This window comes from Primulina huaijiensis, chromosome 1 (genome assembly GCF_012295235.1).
Source record: "Primulina huaijiensis isolate GDHJ02 chromosome 1, ASM1229523v2, whole genome shotgun sequence".
Taxonomy (NCBI): Eukaryota; Viridiplantae; Streptophyta; class Magnoliopsida; order Lamiales; family Gesneriaceae; genus Primulina; species Primulina huaijiensis.
Window position 1 is genome coordinate 13,210,237 of NC_133306.1, and position 8,444 is coordinate 13,218,680.

General features: G+C 36.4%; 1 long non-coding RNA gene across 1 annotated transcript; it reads left to right on the forward strand.

Moving 5' to 3' along the window:
• Positions 1–6,181: 6,181 nt before the first annotated feature.
• Positions 6,182–8,219, forward strand: LOC140991675 (uncharacterized). The gene is made up of 2 exons (XR_012177938.1): positions 6,182–7,816; positions 7,967–8,219. It is a non-coding gene; the product is annotated as an uncharacterized lncRNA (long non-coding RNA).
• Positions 8,220–8,444: the final 225 nt, after the last annotated feature.

Consider the following 8,444-nt stretch of genomic DNA (forward strand, 5'->3'; position numbering starts at 1 on the left):
TATATATATATATATATATATATATCAAACTTTTGTTGGGATCACTCGAGTTTTTTTTTTGTTGACAACTAGATTTGATATCTTTTGATTATGTAAACATATGGGACGAATTTTTTGAGGGAATTCAGATTATCATTATCAAGTTTATCAAACATTTTGAGTTTTCTCTCAAACAATTAAAGCTTTTGCTTTGTTCAAAATCAAACTTATCAAATTTTATACTTTATGGCATTTGTCGATTGTTCTTACGCAGATTGTCAAAGACGAGTTCTTTGAAGGTTCTTTCGAGTGTCGATTGTTTTCTTATGATTATTTATTGCTAAGACGTTCATAGTTTAGAGTGAATATCACGTCATACTTGATTCAAAAGGTCGGGACAACAATTATCCTTACGGGTGATCATAAATTAATCGTGTTTGCTATTCTTACATACGTGGTTTCATATCATTTGGTATCAGAGTTTTAGGTTAATTGAATTCAAGTAAGTATCTTGTTTTTATTTTTTCAGATCTGCATTTATCTTTTCGTTTGTTTGTCAGATCTGTGTCTTTCAATCGTTCTTCGTCTTTTTTGTGAATATGTGATTCTCGAAATTTATTAATTTATTTTTCTGGAATTTGGTGAATTCTTTTTGTTGGTATTTTCGAGTTTTTTACTCAGTCTTTAAAAAAAAATTACAAAAATTCTGAAAATTCACCATTATTTTGTGTTGGTATTTTGTTCATTTTCCTTTGGAGAGTCATATTCAATTGTCTCTCATAGTAAAAAAAAAATATTTATATATTCAAATTTCTTGTCTACGCAGTCCAAGTGAGTCGATCACATTTGTTCACAAGTTGAACTTGATTGTTTGATATATACAAATACAAAGCTTGAGCACACTTTCGAGAGAATTATCAAATTCGAGTGAAAACAATTGAGTGCGAGCTTTATTTCTTTGGAGTGACTGGTGAATATTTGTTGTGAGCAAAAAATTAGGAGAGGAGAGACGAGTGAATTTTCTTGGAGTTACCGTGAGAATTTAGGTGAGGAATATCTTTTATTTCAACTAACGTTTTCATGCAGGTACAAGTCCAAAAGTAAAATGGAGAGGGAGGTAGGAGATAGATCGAACCAGTGGTTGTCTAAGGTTCAAATGGAGGCGTTGGTTGGGCATTTCACTAGGATGATGAGGGTTGAGTTAGAGCCATTACATGAGAGGATGAGTAGGCTTGAAGTTAGTACTAGTGGAGATAAATCTAAGCCTAAAGATTTGGGCAGACGAGAAGAAGAGGAAGAGTATAATTTGGGAGGAGACGAGGAGAGCCCAAATGAAAATTGGGGTAGGAACGGACGAGGTAGAGGATTTGGTAGAGGAAGAAGAGGAGCCGAACGGGGTAGTTACAATGATGGAAATAGGGAGGATGGTAATATGGGTAGTATTAAGATGAAAATTCCTTCATTCCATGGAAAATATGACCCGGAGGCGTATTTAGAATGAGAAAATAGGGTAGAGTTTGTGTTCGAATGTCACCACTACTCCGAGCAAAAGAAGGTTAGGTTAACGGTAGTTGAATTTCTAGACTATGCTCTCATTTGGTGGGATCAACTAGTGACCACTAGAAGGAGGTATAGTGAGAGATCTATCGAAACTTGGGATGAGATGAAGAGGGTCATGAGGAAGAGGTTTGTGCCCAATCACTATTATAGGGAGATGTTTAAGAGGCTACAAACTCTGAGACAAGGAGTAAAGAGTGTTGAGGACTACTATAAAGAGATAGAAGTAGTCATGATTAGGGCAAACGTAGAGGAAGATAGTGAGGCGACCATGGCACGTTTTCTTTGTGGTTTGAACAGAGAGATTCAAGATAAAGTGGAGTTTAGGCACTACTTGGATCTAGACGGGATGGTGCAAATGGCCATAAAGGTGGAGCAACAACTCAGGAGGCGAGGAGTTGATCGCACCAAACAAACTGGGGGTTCGTAATCTTCTTGGCGACCAAATGTGGCAAAACGTAATGAAAGTAAGCTGGTGACCAAGCCCAAGTTGAGACCAATCAAGAGATTCCTAAACAAGGAGTGGAAGGTAAATCTAAAACTCCTCTTAATCGTTCTTTTACGTTGACGATTGCAAAGAACGGAACAAGAACCATGGCTTGAAATCTCCTTGAAGCTTTCCCAAATTTTCTNGCAATGTCCTAATAAGAGGGTGATGATTTTGAATGACTATAGTGAGTATAAGTCTCAAAGTGAGGATGATGACGAGGGTGATGATGATGAGATGCCTGCATTGGAGGATCCTGATGAGGGATATGAGGCGGTTGTAGGTGAAGCTCTAGTGACTAGGCGGATCATGAGTGCCCAAGTCAAGGAGGAGGAGACTAACCAAAGGGAAAACTTGTTTCATACTAGGTTTTTTGTAAATCAAAAGGTTTGCAATCTAATCATAGATGGGAGATTTGTGCTAATGTTGCTAGTATTGAGATGGTAGAGAAATTGGGTTTACCTACATTAAAGCATCCTCAACCATATAGGCTTCAATGGTTGAACGATTGTGCGGAGGTGAAGGTGAACAAACAAGTGTTGGTTTCTTTTTCTATTGGGAAGTATGTTGATGAGGTCTTGTGTGATGTGGTGTCCATTCATGCTTGTTATATCTTGTTGGGTAGACCGTGAAAATATGATAGGCAAGTGACACATGATGGGTTTTGGAATAGGTATTCTGATATGAATACACGCACGTAAGAAAAACAAACACGGTTTGAAACGTCTGCTTATTCGTTTTCTTAAAAAGTACTAGAAATTTTTTTTTAAACCCTCAAGTTTTCGGCCTATATATANGTCATAAAAATCTTTAACTTAAAATCATAAACTTAAATGATGAAATAGAAACGCTGGTCCTCAGGTTATGTGCACCGACAGTCCAGCATATCACTCGTCTAGACCTACAATATCATAGTTATTTATATCACCTGCATCATACATACCTAGTGAGTCTAAAGACTCGACACGTCCTATCTTTGATAACAACTAATACGTAATACAGTTAACACATAACAGTGAAAAATATTTGTACTTAAAATATCATTTTCTTAATAATGCATAAACTTTAAACTTAAACGTTTTCAAAAAAAACATAAACATATCACATAAACATATTCATATTCATATCCATATTCATTTTCATGTTCATGTTCATGTTTGTTGAATTCAGATCTTGGTTGTGACTCGTATTCTTGATAGTATTGGGCGATGGATCCATCTAAAGAAAACAACAGTACTGGGCGGCGGGGGACACCAGCAACACTGTCACCGGTCAACTAGGCCCTGGCCTACGTATTAACATATTTGTATTAGTATTCGTATTCGTATCCGTATCCAAGAAAACACGATCGTCGGGCTCCCACTGGACCATAACCATCACAATATTTCCAACATGTAGCAGTCACAATCCCTTCACGTCCTTCAACATGTTATCACCACTTAAAAAAAACATCCATATACGTATCGTTTTATTTTGAAACCAAGCATGTAACATATCTTTTAAATGTCCAATTTAACCCTTAACAATCAATGAACATTTAAAAATCATATTTCAACATATAAAAATTCATAAAATGTTACATAATAATATTAGCATATAAAACAGCAAATAGGGCACTGCCATGACGTTTACTAATTTTCCGATGTAAAAAGACCGTTTTACCCCTGGACGTGACATTTTACGTTTTTGACGTTTTCTTGATTTTCTTGACTCTAACATGTCCCAAATAATTATTTAATCATAAATTAAAATTCCCATAATTTTATTTGGCTTAAAAACGAGGCTTTTTAATAAATTCGTAATTGGACGTTTTTTTGAAGGCGTTTTAATTCCGAAAAATCCCAAATTTTAATATAAAATTCCTAAATTCTAAATTTAGTCTTTTTATATTATTTTAGTCCCCATAAACCATGACTCGACCCCGTGAGCCGTTTTTCAAGTTTTTAAGTTTAGGAAACCCTACCATGACCTTTTATCTTCGACCCAGAGCCATCTCTTGATTTTATCGAGTCACCCCCGAGCCATTTTTATCCAAACCCTGGCCAACACACTAGAGTACCCTACTGGACCCAAGTATCCCACGGAAAACTGCCCTCAAACCTAAAACAAGCCCCTACTCTTCTACCCTAAGATGGCAGAGAGGTGCCTTATTGGACAAGGATTCTTCATACTATCTTAGGACTTAGCCAACCACCCTAGCCCCTGAACCAGCCTTTTGTGTACTTACCTAGGACCCCACGGCATCACCCTCGCCCTGCCTCAAGCCCCCAGGCCTAGCTACATGAACCCTGCAAGCCGGTGCACCCTGCGTTGATTTGTTTACTCTCGGGTAGGTGTCCTTGTCCACAAGGACTCCTCCCAGCCCACTTAGCTTGAGTCCTAGCGTGGCTAGGACTCTTTCTCGTCCCCTCTCAGACCCTGGCTAAGCCCTGGACAGAAACCACGACCTAGCCAAGCCCTTGGAACCCATAACCGAAATCCCTTGCTTCCATGACAGCAGGTTGTGTGCATCTTGTTATTAGCTTCGTGTGTGGTGTTTAGGTGGTGTTTTAGGAGTCTAAAATTCATGTAAAACAATACCATAACCCTTCCTAGACATGGCAGCCCCTTTATGCACATACACAACACCATTTGGATAAAAATCCTACTTGAAACTTTCATGTTACATGCAAAAACGAAAAATACATAAAGTGTTACTTGTTTTGCAAACTTTTCATGCATAAAAAATAATACTATGATGTGATGATGGTTTGAAGGAAATATTAGGCGTGCCTTTGCGTAATTAACGCACGATTTTACGTTGACGATTGCAAAGAACGGAGCAAGAACCATGGCTTGAAATCTCCTTGAAGCTTTCCCAAATTTTCTTCAAATTCACGTGAGTTGTGTGCCGTGTGATGGTGAGGAGATTTTCTGAAATTTAAGAGTGTGTGGCCGTGTATTGAGATGCAAAGTGTAGGGTTTTTAGGTGTTTAATATATTATATGGCTTAATTAAATACTAACAAGGCTTTAGGCCTATTAAGCCTCTAAATTAAGCCCATTAATTTTAATTAGGATTTAATAAAATATCAACACGGTTTTTGTTTAAATAATTTTTGTGAATTTATTTGCCGGGTTGCCAAAAAGTTCTCATTTTTAATGAAAAACCAACACCGATAAAATTTACGTCCCGTCGTATAAAATGTAAAACCCGTAACTTGGACTGCATATAAGCCATGCATAATTTCTAGTATTTAAATTAAAATGATTTTTATTGCATGAGTATTTAAATTCTTTTCTTTAAATATATTTATTTTACGTAGTAGTTTAATTGTCACATTTTCATTTAAATAAGTGAGGCCGGACTGGAGATGGAGTATTGAGATAAGTTAATAAAGACTTATTTAAGAAGTGGTAATTTAGCATGTTAGTAAATATAATTTAAAAAGTTGGCATGCATGCAAGTTATTAAATTTCTTTGGTATTTTATTAAATTCTTTTAAAGCATAAAATGCATGTTTATTTTATTAATTTGTGTTTAATTATTTTCATGCATTTTAGGCATAATTATTGCATGATAGGGATTTATTTCATGAATTTTATCATTTCATGCATTAGGATTTCTAGATGCATTTCACGCTCGAACGAGGATCAGAGACCGAAGAATTTTCAGGAAAATTATTTTTATTACACGATTAATTTTTATTAATTAATATAAGATGTTTTAAAGGTATTTTTCAAGAATTGAGATTTATTGGGTATTTTTAACCATATAGTTTTATTTTTAACGGTACGCAAATTTTATCGAATCGAGGGACTTTTTGACGGTTCGGCTAATGTTTTCAAAAACTTTCCAACACAAAATATTTTTCGAGCGTATGTTTAGATTTAATGGACCAATCTTTAAATTTATCGGACTTAAAAATCTTTTAATTCCTTTTAATTTAAATTAAGAGCTCATTAAACTAATAGATAACTATTTAAATATTACATATTGACCCTACACTCATTATCACCTTCCCAACAGCAGACATCCCTATTCAAATTCCCTTATCCTCGGTTTCAGAATTAAAACCAGCCGGTGGCCTTGATTTTCAATCATACTTGCAAAGGAAAAAAGTTCTCTCGGGTTCCCTCACCTCGTTCTTGCTCTTCAATCAACAAAGGCACGCATAGTATCATCCTTTACTCATCATATACGCCATATACTTGCTGTAATATGTATATTTGTTGGTGAATTTTACGATCCAAGCGTGAGTGCTCATGGGTTATGATTTCTCAAATGTTTCTAGCATTCTTGTGGTTTGTCACTCACGTTTGTTGTTTCAGTTGTGTAAGGGGTCTGCTGCAGGGTGTGGTTGAGGGCTGTTGTCACCGAAGGGAGTGGAATGGTAGGCTGGAAACGAGATCATCACAACATTGTGTAAGTGTGGTTCTCGGTCCTTGTGTTCTTTTGGTTCGACAATGGATTCTATCGGTGTAGAATGGTTTCGGCCGTGCATAAGCTTGAACCAAGATATGTAGCAGTCCTGGTGATGTCTGGTAAGATGTTTAGAAGTGAGCCATGGATGTTTGGTTGAGGGTGAAGCTCGGCCATGGGAGGTGGAGATCGACCAAGAGGAAATGGGATAGGCTTGGCCGATGTATTCCATGGTTCGTGTAAAAGCTTTTGTTTGGGTTTAGCTTAGTTTAGATGGAGTCATTAGGTGCCGAATGGTGTGTAATAATGGTTGGACAGGTGGTTGGAGAAGGGAGGACCGAAAGAATTATGGTTTGGGGGCCATGTGTTGTGATGGGATTTTAGGAACTGGGTTGGCCGAGAGTTAGGAAATTTTTGGAAAGTTTCAGCCGTGTGTTAGGGGGCTAATGTCATGGTTTTAGGAGCATTTTAGTATGTTTAAGATAGGGTAGAAAGTTGGGAAGAATTTGGTAGAGTTTCGAGTCGATTCGTTTTAAAACTGGGACTCCAGTCCAAGTTTTAAAACGAATCGGTTAAGTTGTGAATTTGGCTCGATTTTATGTCTAGGAATGCTTTTAAATATGTTTTGGGACATTTTAAGGAGTTTGATAAGCTTCGGGTCAATTTTAGAGGTTCAGGGTTGAAACGATAATTTTCGAGTTTCTAGGGACAAACTGGTCATTTTGCACCCGGGGTGAGTTTTTGGTCTTGACAGCGCCCTGAGCACAAATTTATGATATTTTAAATGTTCATGCATCATGTTTACGATTTTTTTTCACTATTATAATAATTATGGTGCATGCTGGGTTTAAAGGAATTAAGAGAGAAAAAGTAAGAAAGTGAAGAGCACTCCGTCTCCGCTGCGCCGCGTCGTTATTTCGTTTGTTTTCTGTCAAAACAAACCAAGGCATGTTTATATATTCTTTCACTCTTCAATCAAGCCATATAGGTATTTTCAAATATCGCAAGTATATGATTTTAATGCAAGAAAATCGAAATTGTTCATATTCAATTATATTATTTAATTATATTACGTGAAAAATATTCATTTTGAGATTTATGTGATATTGCTTGTTGTCACTTTACTATCATGGGATTATTACTTCACCCGGTCGCCAGTTACCGTTCAGTTCAGTTTGGTACCACCCGGTCGTCAGTTCAGTTTGGTACCACCCGGTCGCCAGTTACCGGTCAGTTCAGTTTTGTACCACCCGGTCGCCAGTTACCGGTCAGTTCGGTTCAGTTCAGGGGCCACTTGCGTAGACCATAATCTCACCAGAAAATTATTACATGCTATTTCATTACAGGGCTCCAAGGAGAAAACATTTTCACCATGATTTTCAGTTCAGTTATGTACGTATTATAATTAATCATGACACGATATTTTACGTTATGCTTCACGACATGATATTTTCACTTGCATAAAATTTTATTATTTATTTACTCGTTATTTACGATATATGCATGCTGAGTCTTTAGACTCACTAGACTTGATTGTTGTAGGTACCGATGATGCAGGGACCGAGGGCGGGCACCAGTGAGCTAGCTTGGGTCGGCAGTAGTGGAACCCGAGGACCTCATGTTTTAAGCATTTACTATTTTGACTCAAACAAATTTCTTCGTTGTTGAATTGTTTTAAATTATTATCTTGCAAACAAACATTTACTTCCGCTGCTATTTTGAATGATTAAACTTTTATCAGTTATTTATTTATGAATGATGCATTTTAATTAATTAAAAAGAAAAATTTTAAATTTTTCGCAAATTTTCAAGTACGTATTTAGAGGCCTCTACAGCAAATCTCCTCAAAATCTCTTATTTTCAAAAATATGAAAAACCATCAACTATATTTTAAATAATTAAAAATATTTATTTAATAGAAACATTTTACGTTTTTCAGCCCTCGGTCTCCGTTCCTCGATCGCAACGTGAATATTCCTTAAAAATACAGTTTTGTGAGAAATGACAATTAAATCATATT